At 48.7% G+C, this 22,635-nt stretch overlaps 1 protein-coding gene across 1 annotated transcript in view; it reads left to right on the top strand.

Moving 5' to 3' along the window:
• HYDIN (HYDIN axonemal central pair apparatus protein) overlaps positions 1-22,635 on the top strand; it is a 2,443,906-nt gene that overhangs the window by 496,701 nt on the left and 1,924,570 nt on the right. The gene's annotated exons all lie outside the window — the stretch shown is intronic.

Raw genomic sequence — 22,635 nt, forward strand, 5'->3', positions numbered from 1 at the left:
CACAGAATTTTAAAAAGTTCTCAGGGAGGGGTATACTGTTACCTATACATTTTGATGGTGTGTAAAATTTGCAGAGTTTATATATATCATTAAAAAGTGTTAAAATAGAGGTATTGTTAGGTGTTTTTTTTTTTAATTTTTATTAGATTTTTGTTGCAATGGCTTTCATTTTGGTTTGTGAAATGCTGTGCAGTTGAACATTTGTGGTTTTCTCCATTGTTGTTTTTAATCTGCTAATAAAGACCTTTATAAAGAAAAAAAGTGCTTAATTCAGCCAAGGCTGTACATGAGGATTTAAGAGAGTGGAGGAGTAAGTCTAATGGCAAGAGCACTGGCCTAAGCACCGAGGAAAGTTGGTACAAATCCCACTGTTCTCCTTTGTGATCTAGGGTATGTCATTCAACTCCTCATTGCGTAAGGTCCAAACTTAGGGCCCCTTCTACTAAGCTGCACTAAATGGGACCATTCGGTTAGATTAGGTTGTGGGTTTCCTCGCATCTGAGACCACTCAGCGTGGCTGTAAATTATTTACATTTCCATTTTTCCCATTAATGGCCAGGCACTAATTTCCAAATTAGCATGTGGCCATTAGGGCATGAGCCCTTACTGACACCTATTTAGTAGGTGGAAAGGGCTCACACACTAACCATGTGCAAATCGGTTGGAGTCTAGCAATGTAGCTGTGCTAGCCAATTAGCACTGGGCATGCCTACTCTCCGCCCTCCAAACACCCCCAGCATATTTTTTAGAGCTGGGAAGGCATGTGCAGATGCCTGAACTATGCATGGTGCCTGAGTTTGCCTAACAGTAGTGCATTTTTGGCACGTGGGAAGCACTCAGTAGTGTGAGACAAAGCCAACATGGATTTAGTGAAGGTAAATCATGCCTCACCAATCTATTACATTTCTTTGAAAGGGTGAACAAACGTGGATAAAGGTGAGCCGGTTGATATTGTGTATCTGGATTTTCATATGGCGTTTGACAAAGTACCTCATGAAAGACTCCAGAGGAAATTGGAGAGTCATGGGATGGGAGGTAGTGTTCTATTGTGGATTAAAAACTGGTTAAAAGATAGAAAACAGAGAATAGGGTTAAATGGTCAGTATTCTCAATGGAGAAGGGTAGTTAGTGGGGTTTACCAGGAGTCTATGCTGGGACTGCTGCTTTTTAAGGTATTTATATGACCTAGAGATGGGAGTAACTAGTGAGGTAATTAAATTTGCTGACAACATAAAGTTATTCAAAGTTGTTAAATCGCAAGAGGATAGTGAAAAATTACAAGAGGACCTTACAAGACTGGGAGACTGGTTGTCTAAATGGCAGATGACATTTAATGTGAGCAAGTGCAAAGTGATGCATGTGGGAAAGAGGGACCCGAATTATAGCTACGTAATGCAAGGTTCCACGTTAGGAGTCACCAACCAGAAAGGGGATGTAGTTGTCGTCGTCGATGATACGTTGAAACAGCTCAGTGTGCTGCAGCGGCTAAGAAAGCAAATAGAATGTTAGGTATTATTAGGAATGGAAAACAAAATGCCTTTGTTTCGCTCCATGGTGCAACAACACCTCGAATATTGTGTTCAGTTCTGGTCACCACATCTCAAAAAAGATATAGTGGAATTAGAAACGGTGCAGAGAAGGGCGACGAAAATGATAAAGGAGATGGGATGACTTCCCTATGAGGAAAGGCTAAAGCAGCTAGGGCTCTTCAGCTTGGAGAAAAGATGGCTGAGGGGAGATATGATAGCAGTCTATAAAATAATGAGTGGAGTGGAGTGGAACGGGTAGACGTGAAGCGTCTGTTTACTCTTTCCAAAAATACTAGGACTAGGGGGCATGCAATGAAGCTACAATTTAAAACAGAGAAACTTTTTCTTCACTCAACATGTAATTAAACTCTGGAATTCATTGCCAGAGAATGTGGTAAAGGCAGTTAGCTTAGCAGGGTTTTAAAAAGGTTTGGACGGCTTCCTAAAGGAAAAGTCCATAGACCATTATTATAATGGACTTGGGGAAAATCCACTGCTTATTTCTGAGATAAACAGCATAAAATGTTTTGTACTTTTTTGGTATCTTGCCAGGTACTTGTGACCTGCATTGGCCACTGTTGGAAACAGGATGCTGGGCTTTTGATGGACCTTTGGTCTGTCCCAGTATGGCAATACTTATGTACTTATATACTTATGTACTTATTTACCACCGCTTAGTAAAAGGTCTCCTTAGATTGTATGATCTTCTGGGGACAACAATATACTTATTGTACCTTGAGAGCTACAACTGAAATAGGGATGAGTTAAACCCACAATCCCTTGCCATCTCTAATCTCCCATTGTTTATTTCCACCTCCAGAATGAAATGTGCTGAAATGCAAAAGCCTGTAACAACACTGATTAAGTTTGGCAAGTTTACTGCCGCTCCAGGGGAGCTGCTTTTACTTCTCTATCCGCTCACATTGTTCTCAAAATGGCTTTGGATAGAATAAACGTGAAGCTTTAAAAACTGACTTCATAAGCAGCACTTAACTGAGCAGTTCCACTGAATATTCCCAAAGACTGCATATGTCAAGTTCGGACAGAGCCTGAGCAGTCCAGGGGCAGAATCAGGGAGGAGCCAGCAGCTATCAGGCTTATTTTCGAAAGAGAAGGGCGCCCATCTTTCAACACAAATCGGGAGATGGGCATCCTTCCTGTCATGGGGATGGCCAAAGTTCCCGGGGGTGTGTCAGAGGCGTAGCGAAGGAGGGACTTTGGGCGTGTCTAACAGATGGGCCTCCTCAAGCGATAATGGAAAAAAGAAGGGCGTCCCTGATGAACACTTGGCCGGCTTTACTTGGTCTTTTTTTTTTATGACCAAGCCAAAAAAATGTGCCCTAAATGACCAGATGACCACCGGAGGGAATTGAGGATGACCTCCCCTGACTCCCCCAGTGGTCACTAACCACCTCCCACCACGAAAAAAACAACTTTAAAAACTTTTGTCTGTTTTTTTAGAGTATGGGTGAAGGATGTCCTTTTCTATGCCTCCATCCTTGCAACGGCAGTTAAGGACGTCCAAAATGTGGATGTTTCTGTGAGAAGAATGTCCATGCCTTTGCTATGCCTCTGACACCCCCTTTATTTATTTGGATTTTGGATCACAAGTAGCAGCAGTGGGATTTGAACAGGCCACCTCTGGATTGCAAGAGCAGTGCTCTAGCCACTCGGCCACTCCTCCACTCCCTTGAAATATGGCCGTTCCTGGGGGGGGGGGCAGTATGCAGGTCCCTGGGGGGGGGGAGATATGTATGTGTCAGCGGAGGCATAACGGAGGTGTGGACGTCCTTCTTTCAAACATTTTGGACGTCCTGAACTACCCCCCCCCCCCCCCCCACAGGTATGTCCAAATTTCAAGGGAGTGGAGTGGAGGAGTGGCTTAGTGGTTAGAGCAGGGACGGAGGCATAGCGAAGGACGTCCTCAACTGCCGTAAAAGACGAAAGTTTTTAAAAAAAAATTTATTAGAAGCCTTTATTAAAGACTGAAAAATCCCGGTACATTAGACTGTGCTTGATTCAATCACAACAACAGTGTATAAAATCAGTCCACAACTTAGAACACCGAACCAACACACTTATATAAAATATGTAACAATTCCATAACAGTAAGATTTCTTATTCATACAACTACACAAACAGTAGCTCCAGTTTTTAGATTTTTACTGAAGTATCCTAACCCTCCCATTCAACCCCTTCTCCGAGGACAAGCAGGCTGCTTGTTCTTACTGATGGGTGACGTCCACGGCAGCCCCTCCAATCCGGAATCTTCACTAGCAAAGTCTTTGCTAGCCCTCTCGCGCCGATGCGCACCGCGCATGCGCGGCCGTCTTCCCGCCCGAAACCGGCTCGTGCCGGCCAGTCTTCTTTTGTCCGCGCTCGGTACGGTCGTGTTTCGCCGTTCGCGCCCCTAAAGTTGACCTCGCGCGTCTCCTTTTTCGGTTTCGCTACGAAAAAAAAAAAAAGATTTGGAAGGGGACCTTTCCGGTCTTTTTCCCTTCCCGCTACTTCCAGTTTTTGCCCCGGTAAGTTTTCTTTCGTCTTCGGGGTAGGCCTTTTTTCAGGCCTCGGGTCGAATTTTTTCTTCCCCTCGTTTTTGGTGCCTACCGCAATTACGATTTTCGATTTCGCCGGCGAGATTTTTCCGCCCATGTCATCGAAGTCTCCCAGCGGCTTCAAGAAGTGCACCCAGTGCGCCCGGGTAATCTCGCTCACTGACAGGCATGCGTCGTGTCTTCAGTGTCTGGGGGCTGGGCACCGCCCGCAGGCCTGTAGTCTTTGCGACCTTTTACAAAAGCGGACTCAGGTAGCGAGATTGGCCCAGTGGAACGTTTTGTTCTCGGGCTGTTCGTCGGCATCGGCACCGGGGGTATCGAGTGCATCGACGTCTCCAGCGTCCAGACCTTCATCCTCGGCCGCCAGTGCATCGAGTGCATGGAGGCATCGACCCTCTGCATCGGCGCTGAGACATCGGACAACTGTGTCGACGTCGGTGGTACCGGGACCTCGTCTGCTGATGTCGTCGGACGGTGGTGCTTCGTCTGGAGTGCAGGTGAGGGCTGTCCATTCCCCTGCTGGTGGCGGTGAGCCTTCGGGTGGGTCTCCCCCTACCCTGAGGGCTCCTGCGGTACAGCCCCCCGAGACCGACCTTCGTCGGCCTCGGCCCCGAAGAAGCGACGGCTGGATTCTACGTCCTCCTCGTCGGTGCCGGGAAGCTCCGGTGATGTGCTTCGTCCCAAGAAGTCGAAGAAGCATCGACACCGGTCCCCTTCCCGTGTCGGCACCGAGAGCTCTGGGTCGCCGAGGGAGTAGGCACCCAGAGGCATCGGCACCGAGAGGACCGCTCACCCTCTGTTCAGGAGGTGTCGATGCGCTCCACTCTGGACAGCCCGGAACAGCCTCCACGCCCGGAACAGACTCTGACTTCGACACCTGCATCGGCTTCCACGTCTTTCTCCACAGCCGCTCTGCACGAGAGTCTCCGGGCCGTTCTCCCAGAGATTCTGGGAGAGCTGTTGCGCCCTTCCCCTCCGGTACCGGGGGTGCTTGCGCCACCGGTACCGTCGAGTGAGGCGCCGGCTGGCCCCTTGCCCGGGGTGAGGTCTCTGACATCGGTGCCGCTTGCGGTACCGACTGCGGTCGCCTCCCAGGAAGGCTCCCCGACTACGTCGGCGGAGGGAGCTTTGCCGGTGCGGCTGCGGGAGTCTACCTCTCGACGCTCCCACCGTGGCCGGGGTTCCACGGAGTCGAGCCGGGCACGGCTTCAGACACAGGTTCGTGAACTTGTGTCTGATACCGAGGGTGAGGCCTCGTGGGAGGAAGAGGAGGACATCAGATATTTCTCTGACGAGGAGTCTGATGGTCTTCCCTCTGATCCCACTCCCTCTCCTGAAAGGCAGCTTTCTCCTCCCGAGAGTCTGTCTTTCGCTTCCTTTGTCCGGGAGATGTCTACGGCCATCCCCTTCCCGGTGGTTGTGGAGGACGAGCCCAGGGCTGAAATGTTTGAGCTCCTGGATATCCTTCTCCACCTAAGGAAGCGTCCACAGTACCCATGCATCATGTCCTCAAAAAGACATTGCTGGCGAACTGGACCAAGCCATTAACTAACCCCCACATTCCCAAGAAGATCGAGTCCCAGTACCGGATCCATGGGGACCCAGCGCTGATGCACACTCAGTTGCCTCACGACTCTGGAGTTGTGGATTTGGCCCTAAGAAGGCTACAAGTTCTAGGGAGCATGCTTCGGCGCCCCCGGGCAAAGACTCTAGAACCTTAGACTCCTTTGGGAGGAAGGCCTATCATTCCTCTATGCTCGTGGCCAAAATTCAGTCGTACCAGCTCTACACGAGCATACACATGCGGAACAATGTGCGGCAGTTGGCGGGCTTGGTGGACAAGCTCCCCCCTGAGCAAGCCAAGCCTTTTCAGGAGGTGGTCAGGCAGCTGAAGGCGTGCAGAAAATTCGTGGCCAGAGGGGTGTATGACACCTTTGATGTTGCGTCCAGGGCCGCTGCTCAAGGTGTGGTGATGCGCAGACTCTCATGGCTGCGTGCCTCCGACCTGGAGAATAGACTCCAACAGCGGATTGCGGACTCGCCTTGCCGTGCGGATAACATTTTTGGAGAGAAAGTCGAGCAGGTGATAGAGCAGCTCCACCAGCGGGATACCGCTTTCGACAAGTTCTCCGGCCGGCAGCCTTCAGCTTCTACCTCTACAGGTAGATGATTTTTTGGGGGAAGGAGGACTGTTCCCTACTCTTCTGGTAAGCGTAGGTACAGTCCTCCTTCTCGACAGCCTGCGGCCCAGGCTAAGCCCCAGCGCGCTCGCTCTCGTCAGCAGCGTGCGCCTCAGCAAGGCCCCTCGGCTCCCCAGCAAAAGCAAGGGACGAGCTTTTGACTGGCTCCAGCAGAGCATAGCCGACATCCAAGTGTCAGTGCCGGGCGACCTGCCAGTCGGAGGGAGGTTGAAAGCTTTTCACCAAAGGTGGCCTCTCATAACCTCCGATCAGTGGGTTCTCCAAATAGTCCGGCAAGGATACACCCTCAATTTGGCCTCAAAACCTCCAAATTGTCCACCGGGAGCTCAGTCTTACAGCTTCCAGCACAAGCAGGTACTTGCAGAGGAACTCTCCGCCCTTCTCAGCGCCAATGCGGTCGAGCCCGTGCCATCCGGGCAAGAAGGGCTGGGATTCTATTCCAGGTACTTCCTTGTGGAAAAGAAAACAGGGGGGATGCGTCCCATCCTAGACCTAAGGGCCCTGAACAAATATCTGGTCAAAGAAAAGTTCAGGATGCTTTCCCTGGGCACCCTTCTCCCCATGATTCAGGAAAACGATTGGCTATGCTCTCTGGACTTGAAGGACGCCTACACGCACATTCCGATACTGCCAGCTCACAGACAGTATCTGCGATTTCAGCTGGGCACACGTCACTTCCAGTACTGTGTGCTACCCTTTGGGCTCGCCTCTGCACCCAGAGTGTTCACGAAGTGCTTGGCTGTAGTAGCAGCGGCACTTCGCAGACTGGGGGTACACGTGTTCCCATATCTCGACGATTGGCTGGTGAAGAACACATCCGAGGCAGGAGCTCTACAGTCCATGCAGATGACTATTCGCCTCCTGGAGCTACTGGGGTTTGTGATAAATTATCCAAAGTCCCACCTTCTCCCAGTGCAGAAACTCGAATTCATAGGAGCTCTGCTGGATTCTCGGACGGCTCGCACCTATCTCCCAGAGACGAGAACCAACAACTTGTTGTCCCTCGTCTCGCGGGTGCGAGCGTCCCAGCAGATCACAGCTCGGCAGATGTTGAGATTGCTGGGCCACATGGTCTCCACAGTTCATGTGACTCCCATGGCCCGCCTTCACATGAGATCTGCCCAATGGACCCTAGCTTCCCAGTGGTTTCAGGCTGCTGGGGATCTAGAAGACGTGATCCACCTGTCCACGAGTTTTCTCAAATCCCTGTATTGGTGGACGATTTGGTCCAATTTGACTCTGGGACGTCCTTTCCAAATTCCTCAGCCACAAAAAGTGCTTACCACGGATGCGTCTCTCCTGGGGTGGGGAGCTCATGTCGATGGACTTCACACCCAAGGAAGCTGGTCCCTCCAGGAACGCGATCTGCAGATCAATCTTCTGGAGCTACGAGCGGTCTGGAACGCTCTGAAGGCTTTCAGAGATCGGCTGTCCCACCAAATTATCCAAATTCAGACAGACAACCAGGTTGCCATGTATTACATCAACAAGCAGGGGGGCACCGGATCTCGCCCCCTGTGTCAGGAAGCCGTCAGCATGTGGCTCTGGGCTCGCCGGCACGGCATGGTGCTCCAAGCCACATATCTGACAGGCGTAAACAACAGTCTGGCCGACAGGTTGAGCAGGATTATGCAACCTCACGAGTGGTCGCTCAACTCCCGAGTAGTGCGCCAGATCTTCCAAGCGTGGGGCACCCCCTTGGTAGATCTCTTTGCATCTCGAGCCAACCACAAAGTCCCTCAGTTCTGTTCCAGGCTTCAGGCCCACGGCAGACTGGCATCGGACGCCTTCCTCCTGGACTGGGGGGAAGGTCTGCTGTATGCTTATCCTCCCATACCTCTGGTGGGGAAGACTTTGTTGAAACTCAAGCAAGACCGAGGCACCATGATTCTGATTGCTCCTTTTTGGCCGCGTCAGATCTGGTTCCCTCTTCTTCTGGAGTTGTCCTCCGAAGAACCGTGGAGATTGGAGTGTTTTCCGACCCTCATCACACAGGACGAAGGGGCGCTTCTGCATCCCAACCTCCGGTCCCTGGCTCTCACGGCCTGGATGTTGAGAGCGTAGACTTTGCCTCTTTGGGTCTGTCAGAGGGTGTCTCCTGCATCTTGCTTGCTTCCAGGAAAGATTCCACTAAGAGGAGTTACTTCTTTCTATGGAGGAGGTTTGCCGTCTGGTGTGACAGCAAGGCCCTAGATCCTCGCTCTTGTCCTACACAGACCCTGCTTGAATACCTTCTGCACTTGTCTGAGTCTGGTCTCAAGACCAACTCTGTAAGGGTTCACCTTAGTGCGATCAGTGCATACCATTACCGTGTGGAAGGTAAGCCGATCTCAGGACAGCCTTTAGTTGTTCGCTTCATGAGAGGTTTGCTTTTGTCAAAGCCCCCTGTCAAGCCTCATACAGTGTCATGGGATCTCAATGTCATTCTCACCCAGCTGATGAAACCTCCTTTTGAGCCACTGAATTCCTGCCATCTGAAGTACTTGACCTGGAAGGTCATTTTCTTGGTGGCAGTTACTTCAGCTCGTAGAGTCAGTGAGCTTCAGGCCCTGGTAGCCCAGGCCCCTTACACCAAATTTCATCATAACAGAGTAGTCCTCCGCACTCACCCTAAGTTCTTGCCAAAGGTTGTGACGGATTTCCATCTTAACCAGTCAATTGTCTTGCCAACATTCTTTCCCCGTCCTCATTCCTGCCCTGCTGAACGTCAGCTGCACACATTGGACTGCAAGAGAGCATTGGCCTTCTATCTGGAGCGGACACAGCCCAACAGACAGTCCGCCCAATTGTTTGTTTCTTTTGATCCCAACAGGAGGGGAGTGGCTGTGGGGAAATGCACCATTTCCAATTGGCTAGCAGATTGCATTTCCTTCACTTACGCCCAGGCTGGGCTGGCTCTTGAGGGTCTTGTCACGGCTCATAATGTCAGAGCCATGGCAGCGTCGGTAGCCCACTTGAAGTCAGCCACTATTGAAGAGATTTGCAAAGCTGTGACGTGGTCATCTGTCCACACATTCACATCTCATTACTGCCTGCAGCAGGATACCCGACGCGACAGTCGGTTCGGGCAGTCAGTACTTCAGAATCTGTTCGGGGTTTAGGATCCAACTCCACCCCCCTAGGCCCATGTTTTTTCTGTTCCAGGCTGCACTCTCAGTTAGTTGGATAAATTGTTAGGTCAATCTCAGTTATGTCCTCGCCGTTGCGAGGCCCAATTGACCATGGTTGTTTTGAGTGAGCCTGGGGGCTAGGGATACCCCATCAGTGAGAACAAGCAGCCTGCTTGTCCTCGGAGAAAGCGAATGCTACATACCTGTAGAAGGTATTCTCCGAGGACAGCAGGCTGATTGTTCTCACAAACCCGCCCGCCTCCCCTTTGGAGTTGTGTCTTCCCTTCTCTTTGTCTTGCTACATATGAGCCTGGCCGGCATGAGCCGGTTTCGGGCGGGAAGACGGCCGCGCATGCGCGGTGCGCATCGGCGCGCGAGGGCTAGCAAAGACTTTGCTAGTGAAGATTCCGGATTGGAGGGGCTGCCGTGGACGTCACCCATCAGTGAGAACAATCAGCCTGCTGTCCTCGGAGAATACCTTCTACAGGTATGTAGCATTCACTCTCTATCCCCCCCAGATTAAGCCAACCGTCCACCCCCCTCTAAACCTAAACCCCCTTCCCTACCCCATCTCCCCTAACATTTACAGTGTTTCAGGAAGGGCTCCCATATTGCCTCCCACTTTACTTCCGTGCGGTTTTGCACGGCCCGAAGTCTCTGCATTTCACATATGAAGCAAAGTTTATTCAACCATCTCGTCAATGAGGGAGCAGTGGATGATTTCCAACACCCTGCAATCACAACTCTCGCCGCCACCATCACTTGTCAACAGAGCTTGTGACTCAGTCAAACCTGGTGTTTTTTTTGCAAAAATAAAGAACTGAGGAGACCACTTAATAGGCCTTTGGAACCATTGTTGTAATCTATGTTGTATTGCTTTCCAATAGGTTTGAATTTTAAAGCAGATCCACCAAATATGACCCATCGTACCGCTTTCACCACACCCACGCCAACACATTGGTGAAACCCCAGGAAACATATGATGTAGCTTAGCCGGCATCAAATACCACCGGTAAAGCACTTTGACCAGATTCTCCTGAAAAGGAACTGAGATAGAGATCTTGGACCAGTTGTTCTCGAAAAGAGACCAGGCCCCCTCCTCAATAGTCATCCCCAGTTCCCCCTGCCACCGTTCCCTATGAGCAAAGATGAAAGTTTTTAAAGTTGTTTTTTTCGGGGTGGGAGGTGGTTAGTGACCACTGCATGCCTTTTTCTGTTCAGTTACTGCATCAATTAGTCCACTGCAGTGTCCCCTAGGGTGCCCGATTGGTGTCCTGGCATGTCAGGGGGACCAATGCACTACGAATGCTGGCTCCTTCCATGACCAAATGACTTGGATTTGGTCGTTTTTGAGATGGGCGTCTTCGGTTTCCATTATAGCCGAAAACCGGGGACGACCATCTCTAAGGTCGACCTGAATGTTGAGATTTGGGCATCCCGACCGTATTATTGAAACGAAAGATGGCCACCCATCTTGTTTCGATAATACAGGTTTCCCCGCCCCTTCGCGGGGACGTCCTGTGAGGATGCCCTCAGGAAAACCTGGGTGCCCCGTTCGATTATGCCCCTCCACGTGGGTCTAGGTCATATTCTATACTGGTGCCCGCATAGCTAAATGGCAAGTTAAGACTGCATAAAAATCAGTTTTAACTTCGCTGCTTAGCTTTATGGGTGCTGGCACTGAATATTGGCTGACACTTGCATAACTTCTGGGTTGCCGCTTCTGCCACTCTCATCTCCCTTGCAATCTCCCAACACCGCCCCTGGATTAAATCTCCAATCACCCTTTCTGGTCCCATCACAACTACGATCAGCCCCCCTCCCCCAAAAGCCTGCCAGCTCCTGAAATCCCTCCAACATAAGCGACACCATCTCTCAAAACCCCCTCAACATAAGCAGCAGCTCCTTACCCAAATCAGTCCCCCTGATAGACCTCCCTTCTCACCCCCCAAACACAAATATTACCTCCACCCAAGATCAGCCTCCTTGATAAATTTCCCCTCCCGAACCTCCTAACATAAACAGCTCTCCCTCCAGAACCCTCAACACAAGTAACACCCTTCCACCCAAAATTAGGACCCCAGTGATAGACCTTCACTCCCAAATGCCCCAACAGAAACAGCACCCCCTTCTGAATCTGCACAATAGAAGCAACACCCGCTCACCTAAGATAAGCCCCTCCCCCGCATTCTCCCGGGGCCTGATAACCTGACTGGCTAGGTGTGTCCCAAAACTAGGTTGATAACCCCTGCCCTAGACCACTAGGGACATTTTGAAGTAAGACCCATGGGTGCCTCAGGGGAAGGAGGGACTGCGTGGGTGGGGTATGCTACTGTGTTGGGGGGGTTGGGTGGGGACGCTGTTTATATTGGGGGTTCAGGAGAGGAGGTTTATGATGGGGGATGATCTGGGTGGGGGGGCACTGTTTGTGTTGGAGGGGTTCAGGAGAAGTCGCTGTTTATATTAGGGGAGGGGAGGGCAATTCATTTTGGCTGTGGGCAGAGGTTGTCCAGAGCCAGATATTCAGTGCTGATACCTGCATTTGTGCCAGCACTGAATACCGGGGCTTCATTCTGCCTGTGGCGGACAGTGTTTAAAAATGCTCTTGAACCATCTTCTTTACAGTGTTGCCCACATGTTTAAGATATGATTCATTGCTCCTGGGCTTGAAAAGCCAATGCTACACAATGTTAAATAAAAAACCCAGCTTTTACTGTGTCTAGCAATTCATCATATTTTGTCTGAATGGAAAGAGTTCTGCATTGTCTCTGAATGCTTGGTGGTGTGGGGTTTGCCTTGTACGTACAAAGAAGTTGCTGCTGTTAAAAACTGTTGTGCACATCAGTTTTAAAATGTTTGGGCCCCATTGGATGTTTTTTGTCAATCTGTTGATGTGAAATTTTTCCTTTTTTGACTATGGAATCTCATTTTGTTGAAGTTATGTCCTGTATTGTGGGTATGGGGGTTTTCTGTACTGGTTGAATGATAATAAAGAGTTTGTGTACCCGGCATACATAGTAATGAGCTGCTTTGTATGTATTTACATGTTATTTACATGTTTTGCATCTCATTACTATGTACAATGGGTATCCTAAATAACAATGCATTAGGGCACCAAAACCAGCATTAGAGCTCTTTAGTCCACGTTGAGGGGCAAATAATGCAGATTAGTGCCCTAATGCAGCTTGATAACTACTCCCTTTAGTATCAGTAAATAGTGTCAACTGAATTGGTGAATAGATTATATAATGAAGCATAAATATAGTGCCAAGACCTTCTTTCTTTTAAGGCAAAAAATCTTTTCCTCCTTTCTTTTAGTTCAAACTCTTTGTTATCATTTAACCATACAGAATACACCCCATACCCATAATACAGGACATAACTTCAACAACATGAGATTCCATAGTAAAAAATGAAAAAGATTACACATCAACAGATCGCCAAAAAATCATCCATTGGGGCCCAAACGCTTTTAAAATGCTGTACACAATATTTTTTAACAGCAACAACTTCTTAATACTTTTGCACAAGGCAAACCCCACACCAACAAGTATTCAGAGACAATGCAAAACTCTCTTTCTATTCAGACAAAATGTGCTCAATTGCTAGACCCATAAGCACATCAAACAGCCTGGCCTCATCTTTTTGTAGCAAATGTGACAAAGCCACTGAAAGTTCAACCTGAATATTGAAAACACCCAGAACACTTTTCCAAACCAAATCCCAGAATTGTTTTAAATTTGTGTACACGAACAACATATGATGAAAGGCACATCTTACCTACATGACCATCACAAACAAAAACCATTATCTGACAACCTAGAAACATTATATGGGGTCCATAGTGCCGTATGTGCTACATAAAATAAAGACTGAGTAACATAAGGAGGAAACCCATATTCTTTTCATCAGAAATTCAACCTAAGCATTGAGACATACAGGGAGGATATGCTATTCCTATTCTGCGGGAATACAAAAAAGCATCAGAAGAGTTACAGAATTCAAAAAGGCATGGGATGAACACAGAGGATCTCTAATTGAATGGGAAAAAAAACCCTCAAAACTTAAATGGTTGCATGTGTGTTTGTATGTCGAGTACCGCTTAGATGGCAACTCCGGCTCTGAAGAGCTAAGTCCAGTGCTCGGAAAGCTTGTACTGTCTGGGTCCTGTACATGGCAATCCTGTTTAGGATGGGCTGGAGAGGGCTTTGATGGAAACTCCAGTAATTTAGAATGTGACGACAGTACCTGGCAGACCTTTATTGTATGTATCCCAAAAATGACAAGACAGATTTGGGTAGGCTGGAGTGGGCTTCAACGTCAACTTCAGAACTTGGAACCTAAGGACAGGGCCGGGCGGACGTCTACTGTCTATATCCCAGAAATGCCAAAGAGAGACAATGATCAATTATTTTATACAATGATCAATTATTTTATACACATTCATTGTTGATTTAATCATGACTTGATAATAAGTGTAACTGTTAGGCAGACTGGATGGACTGATCAGGCTGCTGTCATTTACTATGTTCCTGATGTAATCTGGGATAAGTTCCAATTGACTTAGACAAAAAATGGGACAATACCACTACGTTTGAAACAAATGAAATTTTACCATCCAAAGTGGCTCAATCAATTAACAGTTGCTATTCAACTTTTTTTATTCAACTTTTTTTATATATAAAAATGAGGAGGACACATACTTGTGTCTGTTAAACCGGGATGGAATCTTCATAGGCTAAAAAAACCTCCTTGTACCTTTAATCAACAAAACACATCAAACACATCACTTTTGACGAACACTTATCTTTAGTGCCGTCCTTGCAGTTGCAATTTAGCTTCACTCTGATATGATAAGTTCCAATTGCCCAATGTTAAAGAACAAAACTTTAACATTGGGCAGTTGGGCAGTTCCTATGAGATACCCATTCTACCCAATAACTAAAACCAAATAAATAAATATTTCTTATACGTTGAGTTGTATGGGGAAATAGTTTTTCTGGGAGTTGATATTTAATTCATTGACAGTTATTTTACATAACTAACAGCTTATTTTTGAAGCATATGGATGTCTCAAATGCATAAATGGACGTCCATGTGCTTGAAACGTCCAAATCCTGATTTTGCAGAGGCAGAAAAGGGACTTCCAACACTGCAGTATGTCCAAATAGCAAGGGGGTGTGTTATGTGCGTGTTTTGGGCAAGACTAGGGATGGTCCAAAATTAGGATGTCCAAAAGTGATAACTGAACGGGAAGAAACATCCAAGTCTAAAAAGAAGGGCATCCTAAGTTAGACCTGTTTCAGTCACATACAAAAAGATACTCTGATTGAGCAGCTGACCTTTGGAGGGATTAAGGCATGATACCTCCTTAATCCCCCAGTATTTGCTGTCCCCCTCCCTCTCACTTGAATGTGAAACGGAAAGGATAGCAGGCTCTATGACACCTTCAGGTATTATGGGCATTATTAGCAAAACAGGAAACAAGTCTGCGGAGTAGTCTAGTGGTTAGTACAGTCAAGCTTAAACCAAGGGACCCAGGTTCAAATCCCACTGTAACTCATTTTTTATTGTGAGCCCTCCGGAAACAGAAAAACACATACTGTACCTAAATATATAAGCCAATTGCAAGCCTGAAGGCTATTGAAGTGGTGTACATTCAGGTACAGTATGTATTTTTCTGTTCCTGGAGGGCTCACAGTTACAAAATAAATAAATTAAAATGGTACTTGAACTAAAGTCTGCTGCACTATCCACTAGGCTGCCACTCTGCTCTGCAGGGATGTCTGTGTGGCCATTCTAAGAATGCTGCCAGTTAGAGGTACTTGTATAATATATGGTAACATATATTAAATGTTTTTTTCCTGGGGCTCTGGGGGGGCTGTTCCAGGGTTTTGGTGGATGCTGCTGGCTGGAAAAGGTTTAAAGTTAGTTTGGGGATTTGTAATGGAGTTAGCTGAAGAAAGTGTGAGATGTTTCTTAAATATGGTTTTATTTTTCAAGGAATAACTCATGATTAAGTGGGGATTGTACTATAAAATGATCCTTGCTGTTTTGGGTACAAGTCAGGTTAAAATTTGACTTTAAAATTCTCTATATAGGAAGTTTTGCAGTAACTTCTATGGGGGAGGGAGAGCAGCCAAGATTCTAAACAGCAGGGTTGCCAGGTGGAAAATTTTTTTCCAGCCTAAAGGAGCCCAAAATCCAGCCCAAAACCCGCCCAAACTCAAACCCCGCCCCTGACACCCCCGCCCCCGCGTCATCACCCCCGCCCCCGCCGTCATCAACCCCGCCCCCGCCGTCATCGGCCCCGCCTCCCCGTCACTAACCCCGCCTCCCCCGTCACTAACCCCGCCTCCCACGTCACTAACCCCACCTCCCACGTCACTAACCCCGCCCAGAAACGTCATTAACCCCGCCCACCGCGGCCGAAAAAAGCCGGCGAAAAAACCGCGAAAGCCGGCGAAAAAACCGCCCCGAAGCCAAAAAGGAGCCCAAAAAACCGCAACCCGCCGCGGGCAAAAATTTCCCGCGGCAGGTCGCGGAAAACCGCCCAATTGGGCGGTAAAACCGCCCACCTGGCAACACTGCTAAACAGATCAGAGAAAAAAAAAACATGTCTTTCTCTGACAAGCTGATTGGTTGAGTGATGTCAGATGTTCCTCTAGGGGGGTGAGTTGCCAGGGAGACTGCTGAGTGAACTGAAGACGAGAGCAGGGAAGGATTGGGAAAGAAAAACATATGTTGTGTGTCTGTTGTGAAAGATCCATCCCTCCTCCAGGGGTCCTCAGGATCTTGCCTCCGCCCTGGCCACTCAGCCTCCTAGATCACTGCAGTCCACAGGGCAGGGCTCAAAGAAATCCAAATCCAGAAAGCAACTCAGTAAGTATCTTTATTCGCTTGGGATTCACAGTCCAGCAGTGCAGAAATAAAGCAGGCAACCCCCCCCCCCCAATCCCACGGTTTCTCCTTTCAGGGTCACAGCACAGAAAGAAAAAAAAAAAAAAACAACTCCACTCCACTGCTTCCAGAACTCAGTTTGTTCCACCTTAAGCAGTCTACAGCCCTGTGCTCTCCTTCTTCCCCTCCCCTTTGAAAAAGGGGGAGCGTGTCTGTGAAGGCAGTCAAAAAAAATACACAGAAAAAAGAAAGCCACTGCTCCCGGTTTCCTCCCGGTGCTTTGGCAAACAGTCCCAATAAACAGTTCCCAATAAACCACTTCTTCAGGCTTGAGCAAACACTTTCCCACAACAGCTTCCTCCCGCTGTGAGCTGTTCACACAGGGGGAGTCAATAACCCCTCTTCAAACAGAACTCTTTAACACACCGTTCAAAACAGCCTGAACTCGCTTTGGGGAGAAAAAAAAGGTCCCACCCTTTCTTGGGTCACTCTCTCAATACACTGACCCTCCTCCCTCATGACCCTTTCTCTTTCCCCTTGCAACCCAGCTGCCATACCACGAGTTCACCTGCTTTCTCAGCTTTTTTCCTAAGGAATGAGCCCAGGCTGTGCGGTCCATCGGTTCCTCTGGGCTCCTCTCTCTCTCCCTCTCCTCAGCCTCTTGCCATTCCATGGGTTCCTCCTCCCACCTACTTTTCAGCTGTTCCTCGTTCACTTGATTACCCTCCAGGGGCCCCTCCCTTGCCTTGTCAGAGTTCTCCCCTGTGGCCTGCTGGGGAAGGTAATCTCTGTACCAGGGCTTGCGCCAGGGCTGCTGGGTGATGTAGTCTTTTTCTCTCCTCCATTTTTCAGGGGGCATTACCCTTTCTCTTCTCTCTCTCTGGGGAAGTAGTAAAGGCAAGGCTCTGTTCTGTCTCCTTTTGCTCTTGAGCCTCCTCACTCCTTCCCCTTCCACTTCCATCTGCTCCATCCCTTCACATACCCCCCCCCCCCTTAAGAGACTACCCCTCTCCTGAACCCTAGGCTCTGTATCCTCCTCTCCGATTCGGGATAGAGCATCGACATTGCTCAGGGTACTGCCAGGCCGATGCTCCACCGAATAACGGAATGGCTGCAGAGCCAGATACCATCTCTTTAGGCGGGCATTATTGTTCTTCATCTGATTCAGCCATTTGAGGGGCGCATGATCTGTTACCAGCCTAAACTCCCTCCCCTCCACATACACCTGACAGGCCTGAATTGCCCATCTAATGGCCAAACACTCCTTTTCAATCGTGGAGTAGTGGATTTCATGTGGGAAGAGCTTCCTACTCAAGTACAGCACTGGATGCTCTTCCCCCTCATGCTCCTGGGACAACACCGCTCCCAGCCCTACCCTGGAAGCGTCAGTCTGCAGGATAAAGTTTTTCTTAAAACCTACGGCCTTCAACACAGGTTCCTGACAGAGGGCCCTTCGGAGGGTTTCTATCGCCCGGGCCCCTTCCTCCTCCCACTTTAACTGATTGGGCTTATTTCCCTTCAGCAAGTCAGTAAGGGGTGCGGACAGGGTAGAGAAATGGGGGATAAACCGGTGATAATATCCGATAAGCCCCAAGAACCCCCTTAACTGTTTCTTTGTGCTAGGCCGGGGAAACTCCTGAACGCTCTGGACCTTGTCAATAATCAACCGTACTTCGCCTTGCCCTACCATATAACCCAGGTATTTCACCCTCCTTTGGGCAAAGTGGCATTTCTCCGGATTAAGGGTTAGCCCAGCCTCCCGGAAGGAACTAAGCTTTGTAGCGCTATAGAAATGCTAAATAGTAGTAGTAGTAGTAAGTCACAGAGCCGACTGTGTTCAGTCAGGCAGAGATGTGCCGAGAACAGCAGAAAAGATTAAGACACTCTTAGAGAGAATAGAAAGTAGAGGTTAGAAAGTAAGAAGGAATTCCCCTCTCACGGAAAGCCAGGAGAACCGCTGTCACGTCTCTAGCTACCATCTCGCAGATGTAGCTGAGTGAAGGAACAGCTGGCAAGGTCAGCGGAGCAGAGGAAAGGTGGTTAATTTAAGATAGTGAAACCGGGCAAAGGCACTATGAAGAGCTATTACAGAAAGAGGAAGTTAAGGTTTTAAAACAGATTAAAGCAGAATGCAGAGTTACAAGAAAAGAACAGGAGTGCAGGGAACTGCAGTAGATTAAAAAAAGAAAATAGAAAAGAATGTGAAGACCTCTCACCTTTTTGTGACTGGGAAATACCCAATTTAAACTAAAAATCCCACCTTTTGCACGAACGGAGGTAACCATAAAATGAATATTTTTCAGCTACTTACAAGCCATTAGCCACAGAGGACAGACCTCTGTGTGTAATAACGAGGAAGTGCCAGGCTGCAAGTTATATTTTTCGGCTACTTCCAAGCCATTAGCCACAGAGGACAGACCTCTGTGTGTAATAACGAGGAAGTGCCAGGCTGCAAGTTATGCTATTCTGACTCCTTTATTCTAGAGTGCTAGACCAAACCCAACTAAGTAGGGAGCTAGATAAGGATAAATAAAGAGACTAAGAGAGAGGTTTTTCTTCTAAGATTTATTACTTACCAAAAGCAATTCTTACAAGCAGGTTATAAGAATATTAACATATTCTTAGGGAGATCCATGAGACAGAGTGACCGGGAGGGGTCTGACATGTCCTGGACTTCTCCATTTGCGTATGAGCTGTCAGTTTCTTAAATACCCTTTTGGCTAACATTAATTTCAATTAGCCTCAAAAACATGTTTACGCTTAATTATCCAGATGGCCGTTATGACACCCCTCACCATAGATTTTCATAACTGTCTCCGGAAAAAGCCCCTACTTTCCACACCTGGTTCGTACTGGACTTTTTAACCACAACTTCTCCTTTTCGCCTTGCACCTGGTGTTTATTAAATTCTGTACAGTTATTTTCGTCAGAACTCATTTTCGACATCTAGCAACTGCCAAACAAGTGTCACTGAATTCTTTTTATCTTTTGATACAGAGAAGCCCTTTTGATTTCTAGGTCCATCAAATGTGCTTGACCTATCTTTTCCCAAAAGGCCTCTGGCCACACCATTTTTCTACAGTTTCCAGGATGTGGGGTCCCTCAGGGATCCCCACTCTCTCTGGTTCTTTTTAAAATTTTTATAGCATCTCTCGGCAGGATAGAGATGGGCTTATGGGAATTACTATTATCCAATACTGATGATATTATGTTGTTGCTGCCAATCCCTGCCTTACACCACGATTTGGTAAACTCTGTCGTGGTTGGGATTAATTCAATACAGGACAGGGCCTTAAGTAACAAATTGAAGCTGAATCCCCAAAATCTAAGATATTGTGGTTTAGAAATCAAGGTATTGAAATACCTACCACCTTGATTTTGTGTACTGAGAAAGTTCTGAAGGTGGAAACAGAATCAAGGGTGTTGGGGTTTTTTCTTGGTTCCTCTTTAACCTATGAACCCCATATTAACCAACTTTGGTGGACAACAGTCTTTAAAATTAGGCAGCGGTGAGGCTAATTTTTAAACTTAACAGATATTGGAAAATTACATTAGTTCCCTGTTAATGAGAGAATTAAGTTTCAAGCAGTTTGTTTAATTTTTAAAATTTTATATGCGTCCACTTTAGAATATTGATTAAGCTTATTTCACTTATTATTGGACATTCTCTGTGCCTTCGAGATCAATTGATTTTATGCCCACCTTTTTATAAAAATGCCAGGTTTTTGAAAATAGTAAATTCCATATTTTCAGTATTGGGAGTATCATTGTGGAATTCTGTTCTTCCTTATATTAGGACTGTATATAACTATCAGGCTTATTTTCGAAAGAGAAGGGCGCCCATCTTTCGACAGAAATCGCAAGATGGGCATCCTTCTCCCAGGGTCGCCCAAATTGGCATAATCGAAAGCCGATTTTGGGCATCCTCAACTGCTTTCCGTTGCGGAGACGACAAAAGTTCAAGGGGGTGTGTCGGAGGCGTAGCGAAGGCGGGACTGGGGCGTGCCTAACACATGGGCGTCGTCGACCGATAATGGAAAAAAGAAGGACGTCCCTAACGAACACTTGGACAACTTTACCTAGTCCTTTTTTTCTTACGACCAAGCCACAAAAATGTGTCCTAAATGACCAGATGACCACTGGAGAGAATCGGGGATGACCTCCCCTTACTTCCCCAGTGGTCACTAACCCCCTCCCATCCTCAAAAAAAATTTTTAAAATATTTTGTCCAGCCTCTATGCCAGCCTCAAATATCATACCCAACTCCATGACAGCAGTATGCAGGTCCGTGGAGCAGTTTTAGTGGGTGCAGTGCACTTCAGGCAGGCAGACCCAGGCCCATCCCCCCTACCTGTTACACTTGTGGTGGTAAATGTGAGCCCTTCAAAACCCACCACAAACCCACTGTACCCACATGTGGGTGCCCCCCACTTCACCCATAAGGGCTATGGTAGTGGTGTACAGTTGTGGGGAGTGGGGTTTGGGGGGCTCAGCAGTGGCGTACCAAGGGGGGGGCGGTGGAGGTGGTCTGCCCCGGGTGCACGCCGCTGGGGGGGGGGGTGCTGTGCGCCTGTTGGCCGAGTCCGGGAGCAGCAGGGAGGGAATGAGCAGACTTGGAGCCAACAGGCGCGCAGCACCCCCCCAGCAGGTAAAAATGAACCCCGGAGGGGGGGTCGCGCTGCACCTGGGCGGGGGGGTGTAGTTTCGGTGGGGGGGGGGGGGGGCGCGCATCGGTGATCCGCCCCGGGTGTCAGCCAGGCTAGAAACGCCACTGGGACTCAGTATACAAGTTAAGGGAGCTATGCACCTGGGAGCTTTTTCTGAAGTCCACTGCAGTGCCCCTTAGGGTGCCCGCTTGGTGTCTTGGCTTTTGAGGGGGACCAGTGCACTATGAATGCTGGTTCTTCCCACGACCAAATGGCTTGGATTTGGTAGTTTCTGAGATGGGCATCCTCGGTTTCCATTATCGCCGAAAATCGGGGACGACCATCTCTAAGGTCTACCTAAATTTTGCGATTTGGGCATCCCCGACCATATTATCGAAATGAAAGATGGACGCCCATCTTTCAAAATACGGGTTCCCCGCCCCTTCGCCGGGACGTCCTGCGAGGACGTCCTCAGGAAAACTTGGGCACCCCTTTCAATTATGCCCCTCCACGTTAATTTTAGGAAGGTGAAAATCTTTTTCTCCGAGGACAAGCAGGCTGCTTGTTCTCACTGATGGGTGACGTCCACGGCAGCCCCTCCAATCGGGAAAACTTTACTAGCAAAGGCCTTTGCTAGACCTCGTGCGCCGATGCGCACCACGCATGCGCGGCCGTCTTCCCGCCCGAACCGGCTCATGTTCGTCAGTCTTCTTTTGTCCGCGCTCGGGACGGTCGTGTTTTGCGCCGTTTCGTGCCCCTCAAAGTTGACCCTCGCGCGTCTACGTTTTTCGCAAAAAAAAAAAAAAAAAATAGAAGACCTTTACGGTCTTTACCCTTTCCCGTGCTTCCAGCTTTTGCCCCGCATAAGTTTCCTTTCGCTTTCGGGGTAGGCCCTTTTTGAGGCCTTGGTTCGGGTTTTTTCTCCCCTATTTTTGGTGCCTATATCGCCATTACGAGTTTTGATTTCGCCGGCTTGATTTTTCCGCCCATGTCATCGAAGTCTCCCAGCGGCTTCAAGAAGTGCACCCAGTGCGCCCGGGTAATCTCGCTCACTGATAGGCACGCGTCGTGTCTTCAGTGTCTGGGGGCTGGGCACCGCCCGCAGGCCTGTAGTCTTTGCGCCCTTTTACAGAAGAGGACTCAGGTAGCGAGATTGGCCCAGTGGAACGTGTTGTTCTCGGGCTCTTCGTTGGCAACAGCACCTGGGGCATCGAGTGCATCGACGTCGACAGCTTCAAGTCCTTCGACCTCGGCATCGACTGCATCAAGGCATCGGCCCTCTGCATCGTCGGTACCGAGACATCGTAAGGCTGCGTCGGCGTCGGTGGTACCGGGACCTCCACTAGTGCTGATGTCGGATGGTGGTGCTTCGACTGGAGTGCAGGTGAGGGCTGTCCATTCCCCTGCTGGTGGCGGTGAGCCTTCGGGTGGGTCTCCCCCTACCCTGAGGGCTCCTGTGGTACAGCCCCCCCCGAGAGAGACCTTCTTCGGCCTCGGCCCCGAGGAAGCGACGGCTGGATTCTACGTCCTCCTCGTCGGTACCGGGAAGTTCCGGTGACATACTTTGTTTGAAAAAGTCAAAGACACCGGTCTCCTTCCCGCATTGGTACCGAGAGCTCTGGGTCGCCGAGGGAGTCGGCACCCAGTAGGCATCGGCACCGGGAGGACCGCTCACCCTCTGTTCAGGAGGTGTC

The sequence above is a fragment of the Microcaecilia unicolor genome, chromosome 5 (assembly GCF_901765095.1).
Source record: "Microcaecilia unicolor chromosome 5, aMicUni1.1, whole genome shotgun sequence".
NCBI classification, from domain to species: domain Eukaryota; kingdom Metazoa; phylum Chordata; class Amphibia; order Gymnophiona; family Siphonopidae; genus Microcaecilia; species Microcaecilia unicolor.